Here is a 20,251-nt window from a genome sequence, read left to right on the forward strand (position 1 = left end):
TTTATTGAAATAGTAAAAGCAGAATAAGATTGCTACAGTGGGTTGAGTATTGAATGGGAGATGAGGAAGTAAAGTCATCATCAAATGCTCATTATGATTTAACTTTCCTTTGAAGGCAAGAAAAGAGAGATATTGCAGCTCCAGTGGCCAAAGAGTCTTGGGATTGGACTTTTAAAAATAATTGAAGAAACTTGATACTTGAGGAGAGTTCGAGAATGTGGTCTGGTGGCTGTTGAGCTAGGTTAAAATATATATGTATATATTTTTTGCTTCCTTTCTGGGTGTTGGTTTAAGGGTGTTTTAAGACTAGGTGTGACTTTGAAATGTCTAAATCTGCTTAGAAGTATCTTGAGAAACACTTGAGACAAAGGAAAATTTAGGAGAGGAAGTCCACTGCTGCTGAGGCAGAGTGTGGCTAGATGTATGAGGTGACGAGGTTTAAATAATGGTAAAGATAGTTGAAAGACTCTCAGTATCTTTGCTGACTCCAAGAAGCAAAAACAACCTGCCCTCCGGCAAACACATTTTCCTCTCTGAAACTCTGTCAAATAAATTCAGAGGGACATGAAAAAAATGGAAATATATCTTGTAACATGTGCTGATATGACTGCACGGCCCCTGTTTCCTAGATTGTGCATGATGAATTTTAACACTATATCTGATTTCTCTGGCATGTACACTGTGTAACAGAGCTTGTTGAGGTACAACATGATAATCATTCCAGGGAACTTGAGAAGGCATTGCGCCAAAATGAGGCTACAGATATTACATAAGCAAGAAGAAATCTTTCCTTCAAAAATGAAGGCAGACGCTTTACCATCTGAGCCACCAGGGAAGTCCTCACTTCATAATAACATTCAAGCAAAACTGCATCCTCGAGGCACTCTGCACATTCTTTCTTACCGATGACAAGGAATGCAACTTAGGTTTAGCATTTCATTCAGAGTAACACAACCCTAGCTAGCTTTCAATGGGCTTATTTTTCAAGAACTGAAGTAGTAGCTCATCATATATTTCTCAGCTTCTGAAATGATTGGTATTCCTCTCCTATCTAGCAGTTGTTGGAGGGTTTTTATTTAACCAGTGAAGAGTTCCAAAATAGAAGTGTTGTCCTGGATATATTTTACAAACACACATTTCAGGCCTTTCCTCTTTAACTTTAAGTAGCAGATAAAAATTCCAAAGTGAAAATGACAAGATACCATAGGAACATTGACTCACAAAGGCATGGGGTATGTATGGTTGCCCCTACATATTAGCTCCCAAGGCAAACACTGCTACTGTCATACCTAACATCCAAGAGCTAAGTAGATTTACTCAAAACCTTGAGTCACTGCAAGACTAAAGGGACCAGGTGTTCTGGATAACTAAATTCTCTCTTTATTAGATGGCTAAATAGAATACCCCTCTATTTGAATTCTTGTTACCACAGAGCTTTAGAGATGTGTTGTCATATTTTATTAATTTAATGATTTTCCTATTGGTCTAAACCTGAGTTTGATTGTGGGCTCAATTCCTGTTGAAGGTTTAGAGGCAGTTGTTTTCTTGATATTTTCCTTGGGATCTGTGTGTAAAAGAGTATGGCTGGTGGTTGCCTTTTCCTGTTCTAGATCTTGTGATTGGTCTGTTCAATATATTCTTAGGCATCCTCCCGCTACCTCTCTGTCAAGTTTTTTATAGTGTTTTATTTTCAATCTATTTTTAATCCTCAGGTAGTTAATATAGATTGGGTATTGAAATTCCTAAAATGTGTAAGTAATGTGCAATGCAATAAGAGGAGAGACATATGCTGCTGAAAAGCTAACTGTCTGGGGTTGAATCCTGGCTTTGCTACTGGCTAACTGTATGTCCCTGAGTAACAACTAAATGTATTTGTGTCTCACTTTCCTCCTCTGTTAAACGGGGATAACACTGATACTTATCTTGTAGCATTGTACTTTGTATCAGTAAAGTACTTAGGTCAGGGCCTAGCTTGTGCAACAGTGATTGTTATCACCCGGCATCTTTATTTGAGGCTAGGCCTCAGAATGCATCTTCAACTCCTGTGCTGTGGGCTATGTCTTAGTTTGAGCTGCTATAACAGAGCACCACAAACCAGGTGGCTTCAACAGCAGACATTTATCTTTACAGTTCTGGAGGCTGAAGTGCAAGATCAGGGTGCCAGCATGGTTGCAGACTGGTGAGGGTTCTCTTCCTGGTTTGTCACCTTCTTGCTCTGTTTTTATGTTGTGAAGAGAGATAGGGCTCCAGTCTATTCCTCTTCATATAAGGATATTAATCTCATCATGGGCTTCACTCTCACGATCTCATGAGTGCATGCTTCTGTTGTGTCTGACTCTTTGCAACGTCTATGGATTGTGGCCCACTGGGCTTTTCTGTCCATGGGATTCTTCAGGCAAGGTTACTGGAGTGAGTTGCCATGCCCTCCTCCAGCAGATCTTCCCAACCCAGGGACTGAACCCATGTCTCGTATGTCTTCTTTATTGGCAGGCAGATTCTTTACCACTAGCACCACCTGGGAATCCCATCTAAACCTATTTACTTACCAGAGGCCTCATTTCCTAGTACCATCACCTTGGGGGATAGGGTTTTAGCATATGAATATTGGATCTGTATCATAACAAGAAAGGATGGAGATTTTCCTTGGAGAGTATAATCCTCAGTCTCCAGAAATTTGGAAAAAAGCATCTTCCTTGAATTTGTTATTGTCTGGCCCTTTTACATATGAATATTCTAGATTGGGTTTATATGTTCTATTGTAAGAGACGGTGTGCTTAAAAAAATAAAAGAAGAGAAAGGGAAAAAGAGAAAGAAACACAAAGGAACCCTGATATAGGTTGTTAGGTTGTCATTTGCCTCTCTATAGCTGAAAACAATTTCTGGTTGCTGTTATGGTAAATTGAGGGTTTCAATGAATTAATCAAGGTTTTCTATAATTTGCCACAATAGAAGACAATGAGTAATTACATGAATAACAAAACATAAAAGTAAACCAAAATATAATGAAAAAAGGCAATTTATTAGTGCTTTCCTCGTGCCTCAGTGTGTAACTTGATCTGTGTTGAGAATAGCAATCAGATTGGCTTCTTCTCCAGGGTAGGCAGTAACTGGAGGATTCTTTTGATCATTTTATTCATTTTGTGTTAAAACTATAGCACTTCTAATTTATAGACATATTGTGAATGTCAAGGAAATGTCACCCAAATCATTGAAATACAGGGAAATTCATCCATTATGTTTAAGTAACAGGTTGCCCTGGGCTGCAAGGGAAGCAGGCTTAAATGGAACTGGGATTTTGACTGTTCAATTTCAGGACTTTAAAGACACAGAATAATCAAGGTGAATTTCTTGAAGGAAGAGACTCTGAGGATAGAAAAGTAACTGTGAAGTATTTCTGGATAAGCCATTAAGTGGCAGATTGGCATTGGGCTACATTTCAGACCCCGATTTGTTTGGTTTAATGTGAATCACTTTTCTTCCCCTTTAAATTGAAGCCCAAATCCTGTAATGGAGATACTTAAATGAACCCTGTGGGTCACTCAGGCATCTATTTCAGCATCCCTCTGAGAAATTCAACAGTCTGTTATAAAAATTGAGTTTTATGTGTTTCTGTCAAAGCCTAAGGAAGAATTTGATTATCCTCCAGATATTACCCAATTCTTTAGCTATATTGGATTATATACTGATTTACCCTTTACTTTCCATGCCACAGTAGTGTCTTAGTTGCAAACTTTATAGTAAAAACTGACAAGATTATAAAATGTTTATCTTCCTAGGGAAGCAGCATGGTTAGTTTTGACTTTGACTTAAATGGATCCACACTCCAATCCTGCATTTGCTGACTATTAACTGGGTGACCTTAAGCAAGTTAATATGATTTCTGTGGGTTTCAGTCCCTTTGTAAGCACAGTCCCTTTGTAATACTGACCTTGCATGGGTTTTGGTAAGGATGAGTAGAGACAATGCATGTGGAAATACCAGGTCCTGAGACACCCTCAATAAGTGTAACTCACCTCCCATGTTCCCACCAACAAACCATTTTTTATTTATTGAGGAAACATGGAACCAAGGATATATTTAGACTCGGATGAGAGCCCAAAATAGTGCAGCCTAAATCAATCTGTATCAATCAGGGTTCAACCAGAGAAGCAGACCAGTAGGAGATATATATTAAAGAGATTTATCACAAGGAATCAGTTTATGCAATGTATGGGCTGGCCTAGCCAAGTCTGAAAATCATAGCTGCAGGCTGTCAAGAAGGGGAGAGGATGAAGCTCCTGTTTCAAGTAGAATTTATTCTTTAGGGAAGCCTCAGCTCTATTTTTAAGGTCTTTCAACTGAATCAATCAGTCATATCCAGAAAAAGTACATATATTATGCACATGTACATACAGACAAGTGCACATATCATGAGTACACCTGATGAATCTTTACAAAGTGAGCACATCCATGTAACCAGCAGACTGATCCAGGCAGAAAATACAACTAGCTCTCAAGAGCACCTCCCCTCCATTCCCTTTTCCAGTTACTACAGGCACTACTCCTCTCCTCCTCCGTCTGCCCGCCACCTCCTCTCCTCCCTAGAGGAAGGCCCTTGGGATTTCCTGGCTATTTAGAGTGATGCTACTGTGGCACTGTGGATATCATATTGCTCACAGAGGTACAAAGTTAAAGCCTAGCTCTTGTATTTCTTCACTCTATGACTTTGGATCCCTTTAATTCTCTGGGCCTTCTGTAACATAGAGATAAGAAGGAATTTTTGGTTTAGCAAGAAATTTCAATGAATGAAGAAAAGTGGAATCTTCTAATAAAGATTCTGGAACAGAGTAGGTACTTAGTAAATGTTGGGTCCTAAAAGCTCTATTTTCAGAAAAACATCTACTTCTGCTTTATTGACTATGCCAAAGCCTTTGACTGTGTGGATCACAACAAACTGTGGAAAATTCTTAAAGAGATGGGAATACCAGACCACCTGACCTGCCTCCTGAGAAATCTGTATGCAGGTCAAGAAGCAACAGTTAGAACTGGACATGGAACAATGGACTGGTTCCAAATAGGGAAGGGAGTATGTCAAGGTTGTATATTGTTATCCTGCTTATTTGACTTATATGCAGAGTATATCATGAGAAGCACTGGGCTGGATGAAGCACAAGCTGGAATCAAGATTGCCGGGAGAAATATCAATAACCTCAGATATGCAGATGACATCACCCTTATAGCAGAAAGCGAAGAAGAACTAAAAAGCCTCTTGATGAAAGTGAAAGAGGAGAGTGAAAAAACTGGCTTAAAACTCAACATTCAGAAAACTAAGATCATGGCATCTGGTCCCATCACTTCATGGCAAATAGATGGGGAAACAATGGAAACAAGTGACAGACTTTATTTTTGGGGGCTCCAAAATCACTGTAGATGGTTACTGCAGCCCTGAAATTAAAAGACGCTTGCTTCTTGGAAGAAAAGCTATGACCAACCTAGATAGCATATTAAAAAGCAGAGACATTTGCCAACAAAGGTACATCTAGTCAAGGCTATGGTTTTTCCAGTAGTCATGTATGGATGTGAGAGTTGGACTATAAAGAAAGCTAAGTGCTGAAGAATTGATGCTTTAGAACTGTGGCATTGGAGAAGACTCTTGAGAGTTCCTTGGACTGCGAGGAGATCCGACCAGTCTAAAGGAAATCAGTCCTGAATATTCATTCATTGGAAAGACTGATGTTGAAACTGAAACTCCAATACTTTGGTCACCTAATGCAAAGAACTGACTCACTGGAAAAGACCCTGATGCTGGGAAAGATTGAAGACAGAAGGAGAAGGGGATGACAGAGGATGGGATGGTTGGATGGCATCACTGACTCGATGGACATGAGTTTGAGCAAGCTCTGGGAGTTGGTGATGAACAGGGAGGCCTGGCTTGCTGCAGTCCATGGGATCGCAAAGAGTCAGACATGACTGAGTGACTGAGCTGAACTGAACTGAAAGCTCTGTGTCCCTTTATAAATTGGAGGTTGTAAACTCATGGGACATCATATATAGATTACACAATCTTTTGACATTAACCTTCCCATGTGCAACTTCTTGCCTCAGTTGCCACAGTCCCTTTTCTCAGGCATTTTTCTATTCTAGGGACAAAATTTCCCAACACATCATCCTGAATGAATGAAACTGGAGTTCCAATATGTAGTCTAGTCTCACCTTACAAGTCCTGGTTTGCTGGCCTTATTGTTAGTTGGATATGAGCTTTGATGAAATTCTTATTATGGAGTTGGAGAATGCAGCAGTGTAGATCAATGGCTTCTTTCATATTTATGCCTCAGACCTGAAGCCTGTTTCAAGTCACAACACCTGGTATCATTAGAATGCAATGCTACTCTTTGTGTGACTCCAGTTCTAGCCTCTGCTTTTCAGTACTGAATGAAGTTCGATGTTTCTGTTTTTATTAAGCATTCCTGGTAGATGATCAATGGAAATACATATAATGTCCACAACTTTTGGAACTGGATGCAGAAGGTGAAGTATACCTATTTTCTATCTCATTCTCTTATTTATAATCTTGATTTATTCACTTTATATATTCTTGTCATACAGTTTTTATCTTTTACCTTATTTACTGAGGTCATTAGAGTGGCTAGATGTGCACCAAATACATATTTTATATGTTTCTATTTCCCTGAAAGGAGGAAGAGACATTTTTTCTCTCCTGCCATTGTTTTGTTTTCTATGTAGTATAAGCATGTTTTAAATATCATGGATTTCTATACCCATTAATTTGAGGAAACACCATATTTGTAACTTTCAATGAGACTATGAAAATTTCATCAGTTCGCACAGATTCATCTGTAAGCAAAAATTAGGACAGAGTGATAAAGTATAAAAAATGTGGATAGAGAGGCAGGGAAAGGTGAAACCTGTGCTTATTGTCTGCGTACTGTGTATGTGTATTACTGTAACTTACCTGTCTCATTTAATGCCGCCATGCCAAAGTAAAGGCACTATGAAAATCAAACACCTTTATGATGGCATCAAGGTGATGGTACCACTCCGTTAGGTATCTTTAGAATTTCCAGGCACCAAATGCAGGTCCCTCTAAAAGAGTAACAGAGCCACATGTCATGAAAAACTCATAGGTTTAAGGTTCATTCTTTATTTTATCTTTATTAAAGTCTTATAAGATTTATATTTTATTACACTAAAAATGGGAAGTAAAGGAGAGAGGCTCAAATGATTTATTTGAATATATTGAGGACAGAATGTCCTTGGAGTCCTGAAGGAAGTCTGGGAAATGAACTAATATTCTGGTTCTTAATCTTGTATAAACTTGAACTGGAGCAATGCTTATTAATTTACTAGCATATATTTATTGAGTTTCTACTTTGGGCCAACTCCTGCTCTGTGCTGGAGATACAGTGGTGAGCAAGAGATGGTCTGTCCATGAGATCATAGCCTAGTGAGGAAACCAGACATGAAAACATGATCACAATCCAAAGGTGTAAATGCTGAAGTAGGGATGCTGATGAATATTACAGTATATTGGACATGGGAATGCCCAGCATCAGGCCACTAGTGAACTTTGTGGGTTGAGGGGCTTCAGGAGTCTTCCCAGTAGAATGTAAACTCAAGTGGAAGATTAATACAAGATGGATGAGTTGAAAGGGAGTTATAAACCTTCAAGTACAGAGGTATAGTGTAGCTCAGGGAAATAAAAGAAATCATTGTCTCAAAAAGTGTTTTGCACAGATCTCTTTGGTGGCATCCACCAGGCACTGTGGGGGAATTGTATTAATCCCTTCTCTGTTTTCACATTTGACAGGACCCTAAAATCCTTTCAGTCCTACCTTATGACATTGTGAGTATCTATTTCCTCTGCTCTTTCCCCTATTACTAATATTTATCTCATCATCTCCTCCAAAGACCATTGCAATTGTCCTCCAAATCATCTTGCTGCTTTTAGCCTTGACCATCTTGGATCTATTCTCTTGGGATACTGTCAGAGTGATCATTCTGTACTCAAATATATATTCTGTGTCTTCAGTTCAGTGGCTCAGTCATGTCCAATTCTTTGCAGCCCCATGGACATGCCAGGCTTCTCTGTCCTTTACCAACTCCCAGAGCTTGCTGAAACTCATGTCCATCAATGATACCATCCAACCATCTAATCCTCTGTCATCTCCTTCTCCTCCTGCTTTCAATCTTTTCCAGCATCAAGGTGTTTTCCAATGAGTCAGCTCTTTGCATCAGGTGACCAAAGTATTGGAGTTTCAGCTTCAGTATCAGTCTTTCCAATGAATACTCAGGACAGATTTCCTTTAGGATGGCCTGGTTGGATCTTGCATTGCAAGGAACTCTCAAGAATCTTCTCTAACACAGCAGTTCAAAAGCATCAATTCTTCAGCGGTTAGCTTTCTTTATAGTCCAATTCTCACATCCATACATGACTACCAGAGAAACCATAGCTTTGACTAGATATACCTTTGTTGGCAAATGTCTCTGCTTTTTAATATGCTGTCTAGGTTGGTCATAGCTTTTCTTCCAAGAAGCAAGCGTCTTTTAATTTCATGGCTGCAGTAACCATCTACAGTGATTTTGGAGCCCCCCCAAATAAAGTCTGTCACTGTTTCCATTGTTTCCCCACCTATTTGCTATGAAGTGATGGGACCAGATGCCGTGATCTTAGTTTTCTGAATGTTGAGTTTTAAGCCAGTTTTTTCACTCTCCTTTTTCACTTTCGTCGAGAGGCTTTTTAGTTCTTCTTCGCTTTCTGCTATAAGGGTGATATGTATCATCTGCGTATCTGAAGTTATTGATTTTTCTCCCAGAAATCTTGATTCCAGCTTGTGCTTCATCCAACCTGGCATTTTGCATAATGTACTCTGCATATAAGTTAAATAAGCAGGGTGACAATATACAGCCTTGATGTACTCCTTTTCTGATTTGGAACCAGTCTGTTGTTTCATGTCCAGTTCTAACTGTTGCTTCTTGACCTGTATACAGATTTCTCAGGAAGCAGGTCAGGTGGTCAGTATTCCCATTTCTTGCAGAATTTTCCATAGTTTGTTGTGATCTACAAGGCTATGGTTTTTCCATTGGCCATGTATGGATGTGAGAGTTGAACTGTGAAGAAAGCTGAGTGTCGAAGAATTGATGCTTTTGAACTGTGGTGTTGGAGAAGACTCTTGAGAGTCCCTTGGACTTCAAGGAGACCCAATCAGTCCATCCTAAAGGAGACCAGTCCTGGGGGTTCATTGGAAGGACTGATGCTAAAGCTGAAACTCCATTACTTTGGCCACCTGATGTGAAGAGTTGACTCATTGGAAAAGATCCTGATGCTGGGAGGGATTGGGGGCAGGAGGAGAAGGGGACAACAGAGAATGAGATAGCTAGATGGCATCATCGACTTGATGCACATAAATTTGGGTGAACTCTGGGAATTGGTGATGGACAGGGAGGCCTGGCATGCTGTGATTCATGCGGTCGCAAAGAGTCGGACACGACTGAGTGACTGAACTGAATTGAACTGACACAGTCAAAGGATTTAGTGTAGTCAATGAAGCAGAAGTAGATATTCTTCTGGAATTCCCTTGATCTTTCAATGATCCAACAGATGGTGGCAATTTGATCTCTGGTTCTCTGCCTTTTCTAAAACCAGCTTGAACATCTGGAAGTTCTCAGTTCATGTACTGTTGAAGTCTCGCTTGGAGAATTTTGAGCAATACTGTGCTAGCATGTGAGATGAGTGCAGTTGTGCAGTAGTTTGAACATTCTTTGGCATTGCCTTTCTTTTTTGGGATTGGAATGAAAATTTACCATTTCCAGTTCTGTGGCCATTGCTGAGTTTTCCAAATTTGCTGGCATATTACTGAGTGCAGCACTTGAACAGCATCATCTTTTAGGATTTGAAACAGCTCAACTGGCATTCCATCAGCTGCACCTTTTAAAACCTTTCTAAATCTGCCTTCCCTCTGGCATAAAAATAAACTTTTTGTATGTTACAGGGCATTCTCATGATGTGACTCTGTCTGATATATATATCTATCTTGAAGGCAAATATGAGGTTTTGGGGGGCAGAGAGAAGAGTTATTATTTAGAACAATGACTGCACTCATTTTCCCATATCCAGTAATTCCCAAGTGATATAAATCAAGTGTTCTCCTGCATGTCGGGGGATGGGAGAGTCTATGCTGCAGGAGAGGAACCCTGAATTATGAATCTGGGAGCTTATATAGACTACATGCTGCCCCCATCACGGAGAGAGAGAGAGAAAAAACCTTTCCTGTCTAGTCTTTTACTGTCCTTTGTAAAGGATTGGCTTCCAGGCTCCGAGTTTCATCCCTTTTAGATAAGGAAACAGAGAAGGAAACAAGTCTCTCAACTTGGTGGTGGTCTCTAGCTGAATCAAACACTCTTTAACTTCCAAAGTTTATCTTTTAACCCAGGTTCCAATTTTCTTTAGTCAGAAACTTGAAGATACTTTCACTCCGGTTTCACACTGCCTACCTTTCTAGGCCCGTGCTCGACTGCTTCCTTGCTCAAACACTGTGCTCCACCGCCGCTGTACTAGCTACAGTTTCCTACATACTGCGCTGTTTCAGCCCTCAGCCTTATGCATTTACTTATTTCAGTGTTGCCTCATTCATTTTTTGTCCTGTTATTTCTATTGAGGAAAAATAGACATATGGTGAATTGTACTGATCTTAGGTTTACAATTTGGTAAGTTTTGATAAATGTAAGTGCCTGTGTAACTCCACCCCAATCAGGATTTAAAACATTTCTCTCAAACCAGGATGTTCCTTTTATGCCCTCTTCCAGTCAATCCCTGCCTCCTCTCATAGCAAGTACTTTTTTGATTTCTGTCATCATTGATTAGTTTGGCTGTACTTGAACTTCATAAAAGTGGAATCATACAGTATGTATTCTTTTGTGGCTGGCTTCTCTAGCTTAACATTATATTTTTGAAATTCATGTATTTTGTTGATTGAATCAGTAGTTTATTCTTTTTTGTGTAGTACTTTTCATCGTATGAATGTTGCTCAATAATTTTGCCTTATTTTTATATGATTATATTGGGTTGTTTCCTGTTTTTATCCATTATAAATAGAACTGCCATAAACACTCTTATTTAAGAAGTTTTTGGAGGTCTATCTTTTTATTTCTCTTGGATTAAATACCCAAGGCTTTTATACAGACAGTAGGGCTTCCCTAGTAGCTCAATTGGTAAAGAATCCACCTGCAATTCAGGAGACCCTGGTTCGATTCCTGGGTCGGGAAGATATGCTGGAGAAGGGATAGGCTACCCACTCCAGTATTCTTGGGCTTCCCTTGTGGCTCAGCTGGTAAAGAATCTGCCTACAATATGGGAGACCTGGGTTTGATCCCTGGGGTGGTAAGATCCCTGGAGAAGGGAAAGGCTACCCACTCTAGTATTCTGGTCTGGAGAATTCCATGGACTGCATAGTCCATGGGGTTGCAAAGAGTCAGACACAACTGAGCGACTTTCACTTTCACTTTCAAACAGACAGTATGGGCTTCCTAGGTGATAAAGAACCTGCCTGCCAATGCAGGAGATGTAAGAGATGTGAGTTCAATTCTTGGGTCAGGAAGATCCCTTGGAGGAGGGCATGGCAACCCACTACAGTATTCTTGCCTGGAGAATCCCATGGACAGAGGAGCCTGATGGGCTACAGTCCATAAGGGTCACAAAGAGTTGAGCATGACTGAAGTGACTTGGCATGTATAGACCGACTGTATACTTAACTCTATAAGAAATGGCTAAATAGTTTGCTAAAATGGTTGTACCTTCAGGCTCCATGCCTTTTGAACATGCCTGTTTTTAGTTTTTTTCCTGCCTGGAAAGTTATCTTGACCCCCTTGCTTTGTGAACTCTTTCTCATCTTTCAAGTCATAGTCCAAGCATTACTTCCTCTTTGAAAGCTTCAGGAGAGTTGATTATATGCTTTTGGCCACCGTTTTGTCTCATTCATCCCTCTCCACTTCTGCTCCTCTCTCTAGTCTGTAGAAAGCAGGAATAATCTCACAGGCACTCTCAACTAAAAAAAAAATTGCACAACCTTAAAGTTGAGAATTATGTTTTGTTCAGCAAATTTTCTGAGGACTTCAAGCCTGGGGACAGCACCTCACAGCTCTAAGGGACTGCTCTGAAGAGGTGAGGGAGGAGCCAGGATATGTAGGAGATTTGTAACAAAAACCAGGCTTTCCTGGTGGCTCAGTTGGTAAAGAATCTGCCTGCAACGCAGGAGACCTGGGTTTGAACCCTGAGTTGGGAAGATCCCCTGAAAAAGGGAATGGCTACCCACTCCACTATTCTTGCCTGGAGAATTCCATGGACAGAGGAGCCTGGTAGCTTGTAGTCCATGGAGTTGCATAGAGTTGGAAACAGCTGAGTGATTAATACTTTCACTTTTGTACCGAAAACCAGGTAATCAGGATATCAAAAGATTACTGTTAATTAAAGAAACGCCAGGCATCTCAAGTTCATGAATTTAGCCCTTTTCTATGTGTGGGAAGATGCAAGAGTCTGGGCTCATTGAAATCATTCCATTGATAAGCATTCCGTTGGTATTCATTCCGTTACTATCTAGGATCAGTTAGGCTCACAATAAAATCACATTTAAAGACTTCCTTTTTAAAGTCTTGACTGCTTGATGGACATAACATGCTTTGTTTACTGACATGGCTAGGGTATAGCCTTAGTCCACTATGTGATGACTTACATACTCAGAGTGGAATGGTACGTTATGGAAAGCTACCAGTGTTGTACGTTAGATATCATTCCTTTATTCCATAATATTCTACTAAGCAGTTACCATGCTAGACAGAGTATGTGATAAGTTTCTAAAGAAAACTTCTGGCATATAGATGTCAATTTTGTTTTCATCGATTGATGAAAGAATCTGATTGATGAAAGATGTTATACTGAGGACAAGGAAGTTATGGCTGCCAAATTCGCTTTGTACTCCTCTTTTTATGTGGGAAAAATCCAGGGATAGCTAGGATTTATTTCATATAGGGCTGAAAAAAGGCTACTGTTGCCTCAACAAGGCAAGAAGAAATAAACATGAAGAATGCATATGGATTATTTAGTACGAAGGTTACAAAACATCATTATCCCCTAATTCAAATGTAAGAAGGTGACACAGCAAAGAAAACTATCTTGTCACTATTATCTTCCATGTCTTTTGTGCTAGGTTTTGAGTTGTAAAATATTTTATCTTTAATTTATCAAAGGATCTTAGCATGTTCTGTCTCCTGTGAAGCTGGTCTAACCACAGAGCTTCCCCTGACTAGAGAGAGGATGCTGTGGGTTGTGAAGCAAGATGAAAAACAACATCTGAATGACGTGTGCTGAGCAACAGAAAACAGAAAACGCATTTTTTCTGTCTTTTCCATGTGTCCTTTTTTTTTTTTTTAAAAAAAAAGAGATCAAAACAAGAAAATATTTTAATAGTTCGTTGTTCAAAGTCTATTGAGGTTTCTCCTCCGCCTCCACAATTCCTAAGCAGGGGAGATGAGTTATCATTGCTTAATAGTCAGTAAGGTGGATATTTAATGAGAAAGCAGTTCTGCAAAGTAGATGGGTTATAAAGATCTCAGCATGAAGAAGTTGAAATATTAAAGGTAACAGCTGCCTATAAATGACTGCTGTTAGCTTCAATTTACATATTAAAGAGTAGAGAACTTCTAAGATTTCTTCATTCTTACATTTTAATGATCAGACTATAAGAATACAACATTTTAAGATAATAACTTGTAAGTTTTATTTTTTAGGAATGCACTAAGACAGATGAATAAACCCACATGCTACGAAAAACACTATAGGAAAATACTTAGGCAGCACCATTCTTAGCCGATGTGCCAGTTTTTCTCAGAATACACCATCAGATGTTATTTCTATAAATTTCATAGAAATTGCTTAGAAGGCTCGTAGAACACATTATATGTACCTACTTTAAGTGAACTACAAGACAATGGGAACTTTGGCCTGAATTTACCAATACTGTATATGTGCTGTGTATTCAGTGAGTGCTTGCAATGTTCAAAATGCTATTCCAAAAAACATTGAAGATATGCAACCTAGCCACTGGCTTCAAGAAATTTTAGATTTAGATTATGCTTTGGAACAATTGAGTGGCACATTTACATATCAACATAAATAAATGCAAATTTCAGCAAAGCAGACTGAGTCCTGAAATTACTTAAAAAGAAAGTTTTTAAGTGTAGTTTTATTGTGAGCTTAACCTGCTTTAAAAATGGAACCTGGTGAAAACCAAAAACTTTTTCCAGCTCTCAGGATTTTATTTTGGACTACTTATAAAATGTAGATGTGCTTTCATTACATTAAACGGTCTATTTTTTATGACATGCACTTTAGAAAATACATAAAAAGAGATGAATCACTTATAATTCCAAAACCCAGACAGTCACTGTTCATTCTGTCCTTTGTATGTGTGTTTATGTGTTCGTCTATATATATGTGCAGTCACACAGATATTAATTAACTTTTTTTGTTTTCTTTTTTATTTATTTATTTTTATTAAATTTTAAAATCTTTAATTCTTACATGTGTAAAATCGCATCACCCACTTTTGTAAGCTGATTTTTTTTAAACCTAGCAAAATTTATGCATAATTTCAAATGATGAGGGCTTCCTTTGTGGCTCAGCTGGTAAAAAATCTGCCCACAAAATGGGACACCTGGGTTCGATCCCTGGGTTGGGAAGATCCCCTGGAGAGGGGAAGGCTACCCACTCCAGTATTCTGGCCTGGAGAATTCCATGGACTGTGTAGTCCATGGGGTTGCAAAGAGTCAGACACTACTGAGTGACTTTCACTTTCAAATGATGAATTTAAAACATATACCTATTATGTACTTTTTCTATAATGTATATAATAAAGTCGTTGTTGTTGGACACTAAATGATTTTCAGTGCTGTAATGAACATTTGTGTGTTTGTGCTACATCCTTATGGCAGATTCTAGACATAGACTTATTTATGGGGCAAAAATCCTTAAGAGTTTTCATGTGTTGTCAAAATACCCTTCATAAAGCCTGTGTAGTTGTAGTTGACCATTTTCTTCCGTCTAGACTAATGTCCATTTCTATAAGACCTTAACAATACGAGAAATTGCCATTAAAAAGTGTCCAAGCTAGGTTGTGGAGTATTTGAGGAAAAATAATGTCTTTTTTCAAAAATATATTATTTATTTATTTATTTATTTTTGACTGTACTGGGTCTTCGTTGCTGCATGAGCTTTTCTCTAGTTGCGGCAAGCAGGGTCTGCTCTTTAGGTGCAATGTGAGGGCTTCTCATTGTGATGGCTTCTTTTATCGTGGAGCATGGGCTCTAGGGTGTGCGGTCTTCAGTAGTTCTAGCTAGTGGGCTTAGTAGTTGCAGCTCCTGGGCTGTCGGTCATGGGCTCAATAGTTGTGGCACACGGAACTAGCTACTCCATGGCATGTGGGATCCTCCTGGACCAAGGATAGAACCCATGTCTCTTGCACTGGCAGGTGGATTCTTAACACTGAACCACCAAGGGATCCCCAGATAATTTCTTTATTGTTGTTAGAATTTTTATTTCTTTGGTAAGGAAATTGAGTTTTATGATATGTTTTTGATCATCTGTATTTCTTCTTTTATATGTTGTCTGTTTATATCATTTTCCCATTTTTTTCTCTTTGAGGCTCATTTTTTTCTTATTTTTTTTAATAAGAGTTCTTACTATGTTAATGATAACTCTTAGTCATGCATGCCCTTTTAGACAAAGGAGTAATGAGGTTTCTGTCGTATTTTAAATTCTCTTTCACTTAACATTATTTCACTGTGTATTTCTGTGAATTGATGTAAATCACAGATGTTTTCAGAGAGTTGAACAGTATTACATCTCACATATATATTTTCTGTTTTCAAACTTAGCAATGTATGGGCATACCAAAAATTTCAAACAGCCCAGTGTTGAAATAGTATTTTTATTCAGAACCTAAGATATATACTAACATCAAACTAGACTTGTAATCCTTTGTTTATAGGGTCTATGTAGGCAACCGTTAAATCAGGATGAATTAACAATTAAAATACAGAAGAACTGCAAAAATATCAAAAAATACCATTCATGTTAGCAACCAATGATGTTACTTTGTTAAATCGTAAGTGCAGTGTTGACCCTTAAGGTGCATTTTTGAGTTCCATGTTATCATTCTTTCTTGTGGAGGTGTGACAATTCAATTATTCTATAGCTTTTCTTTATTTAAACTATTTGTTAATATTTTGTTAACACATAAATGAATTTGGCTCTCTCATGAAGAGAATAATTTACTCAATGGTATTAAACTTAAAAGTTGGTTATAGATAATTGAAAATATACTTATCTTAATTCTTTGATATTTTCATCCAACTACAAACAGAAACTTTAAAAATTATAGAAAACACTTGGATGCTGATTTGAGAGCTTCTTCTTTTAAAAAATTTATTTATTTTTAATTGAAGGATAATTGCTTTATAGTATTGTGTTGGTTTCTGCCAAGCATCAACATGAATCATCCATAGGTATACATATGTCCCATCTCTCTTGAGTCTCCCTCCCACCTCCCTTGCCATCCCAGCCCTGTAGGTTTTTACAGAGCCCTGGTTTAAGTTCTTTGAGTCATACAACAAATTCCCATTGGCTATCTATTTTACATATGGTAATGAATGTTTCCATGTTACTCTGATTTGAGAACTTCTGATCCACATCAAAGTTTCCTATGCTCTTCCTTTATGCTAGGTCATTTAGGTTGATGAAAAAATTCACATGAATTAATATGGGAATGTAAGGAGTGGAAGCCAATCATGAAAGGTTTTATCTCAACAAAATTATCATTGGAAATCTATTTAGACAAAGTAAAATTATTTTTTAATTGTACAAAAATACGAGCATACTTTTATTACTATACTTTTTGTATTGCATTATAATGTGTTGCATGGTTTCTCCTTGACAGATGATCAATTATAGAAATTATATTTTTTATCACTCTTTGTTCAGTACCAGTACCTAACAGTGTCTACCCAGTTCATTTGAAATGCTCAATAAATATATATTCTATTGAGCTACCAAATATGTATTGTATTTAAAATAAATGAGTTAAAAATACAATTGATAAAATGTCTTGAAATAGTACAATGCATTATTAATTTCCCTTCTTATTGTCAATTCAATGAAAGAGATCTTAAATTTTTTTGTGTGAAGGAAGGTTCATATTTTTATCATTTTCTGGAGGTAATGCTCTTAGATGTCACAATTTTTCCTGAATTAATGGGGATATAAGTACATTTTATTGAGTTAAATAGTCAAAAATTTTAAAGCTATTTGTACTTTATTTACTTGACATCAATAATTGAGAAAGATATGAAAGCTTCTACTCTGATGTGAGATTTCTTAATTTATTTTTATAGCTGTATGAATTTTGCTTCATATGTTTTGAGGTAATTAGGTATATACAAATTTGAAATTTTTAAATCATAGAAGTTAATCAAAACTTTATCATTCTGTAATGACTTATAATAATATCTTTTTTTCTTAAAGCCAATAATCTTTACAGCTTTTCTTTTGGTTAATATATGCTTGAGGCACATAGCTGAATTTTAAAAATTAAATCCATCCATTTTTGCTTTTTAACTGGCAATTTTAAACTACTTACATGTTTATGATCCCTGTTTTATATGGACTTCTGTCTTTTATACTACTTTTCCTCTCTGTTTCAATTTTAAATGTTTGTTATGTTTCATCTTTTTTAAAAAAATGAATATATTTAAATATTAAAAATTTATTTTCTTTTTTGTTTTCTTCCTCAGATAGTGTGAAAGTTGTATATTCCATTTCTATTATTTTAAAGTTACTTTTGAAACTTTATCATTCAAACTTATATTCTAAAGTAAATATCTAAATTTTCTTCCAAATGATATAAAAGCTTTAAAACACTTTAATTCTGATCGCTGTTTCCAAATAATGTCATTGTTGTCCTGTATTTTAGTTTGGTACTTAAAAATTTTTTTTTTTACTGCAATATAGTTGATTTAAAAAGTTGTGTTAATTTCTGCTGTACAGAAAAGTGATTAGTTATACATGCGTGTGTGTGTGCTCAGTTGCTTCAGCAGTGTCTGACTCTTTGTGACCCTATGGACTATAGCCTATCAGTCTCCTCTGTCCTTGGGATTCTCCAGGCAAGAATACTGGAGTGGGTTGCCATGCCCTCATCCAGGGGATCTTCCTGACCAAGGTATTGGACCTGTGTCTCTTATTTCTCCTGCACTGGCAGGTTCTTTGGGCTTCTGTGGTGGCTCAGACAGTAACGAATCTGCCTGCAATAAGAGAGACCTGGGTTTGATCCCTGGGTTGGGAAGATACCCCTGGAGGAGGGCATGGCAACCCACTCCAGTATTCTTGCCTGGAGAATTCCATGGACAGAGGAGACTGATAGGCTACAGTCTATTGGTTCACAAGGAGTTGGACAGGACTAAGTGACTAAGCCCAGCAGTGCCACCTGGGAAGACCTTAGTTTTATATATATATATGGCACCCCACTCCAGTATTCTTGCCTAGATAATTCGATGGACAGAGGAGCCTGGCAGGCTACACTGCAAGAGGTCGCAAAGAGTTGGATGCAATTGAACGAATAACAGTTTTTACTTTCTTTCACATATATATCTATTCTTTTCATAGTTTTTTCCATTATGGTTTATCATAATATACAGAGTATAATTTCCTCTGCTTTACAGTATAATATTGTTGTTTATCCATCCTATATATACACCTGCTTGCATCTGCTAATCACAAGCTCCCAATCTTTCCCTCCCTCACCCCCACTCCTCTTTGGCAGCCACAAGTCTGTTCTCTATGTCAGTTTCTGATTCATAGATATGTTCATTTGTGTCATATTTTAGATTCCACATATAAGTGATACAGTATAGTATTAGCCTTTCTCTTTCTTACTTCGCTTAGTATGAAATCTCTAGGTCCATCCATGTTACTACAAATGGCATTTATTTCATTCTTTTTTTATGGTTGAGTAATATTGCCTATGTAAATATCACATCTTCATTATCCATTCATCTGTCATTGGACATTTAGTTTGTTTCCATGTCTTGGCTATTATGAATAGCACTGCTGTGAGCATGGAGGCACATATATCTTTCTGAATTGTAGTTTTGTATGGGTATATGCCCAGGAGCAAGATTGCTAGATTATATGGCAACTTTATTCTTAGTTTTTTGCTTGTTCTATATTTTGGTCACATTTTATGGCATGTGGAATCCTGGTTCCTTGACCAAGGATTGAAGTCATGCCCCTTATGGTGGAAGCATGGGGCTGTGAACCAGTGGAAAGGCTCAAGGAAGTCCCATCTATTCTTAATTTTTTGAGGAACCTCCATACTGTTTTCTATAGTGACTGTACCAATTTACATTCCGAAGTTTGGTCCTTTTAATGTGAAAATTGTTATTGTAATTGACAAAATTCTGATCACTCTGTCCACAACTATATGCTATTTTATATAGCATTTAAATTTGTGCCTTTAAAAATTATTTTATACAGACAGTATGTGTTAAAAAATTACCTAATATTTCCCAATTTATCTGTTCTTCCCTTTTGATATTGCAGACCCTCATTCAGGGATTGTTGCTTTTCCTGATGTCTACCCTTTGAACAGTTCCTTTAAAAAAGGTCTGTTTGGGATAAATTCTCTTAGTTTTAGTTTATCTGAAAATGTATTTTTTTGATTTCTCATTTCTAGAAAGTAATTTCCTTTTCATTTTGTTATTTTCTCTTAGCACTTTGTAAAAATTATTGCACTGTCTTCTGGTTTTCATTGTTACTGTTGGAAAGACTTTTATCATTCTATTTGTTCCTTTGTAGGTGGCTTGTCTCAGGTTGTTTTTTAAGAACATCTCTTTATGTTTCTTATTAGCTATACATTTATGTGTTTTAGTTAGTTTTTGAAAATTAGTGACCACAATGTCTTCAAACATTTCCTCTCCTCTTTCTTTTTCTCTGGGAATCACATAAGAAATACATGTAGTTTGAGCACAGTCATAATTTTCTCTGAGTAGTCTTGGTAGAAATCTTTTCAGAGTAAGTTGTTAATAGAGTCTTCTTTTACTCACAAAAGTATCTTAATTTTATGATAAATTAATTTAACCTCGTGTATGTGAAATCTTCTGAGTTTTCCTCACCCACATCTCTTTTCTTCTCTTTTATATTATCTATATT

Source organism: Ovis canadensis, chromosome 18 (genome assembly GCF_042477335.2).
Source record: "Ovis canadensis isolate MfBH-ARS-UI-01 breed Bighorn chromosome 18, ARS-UI_OviCan_v2, whole genome shotgun sequence".
In the NCBI taxonomy this organism is placed as follows: Eukaryota; Metazoa; Chordata; class Mammalia; order Artiodactyla; family Bovidae; genus Ovis; species Ovis canadensis.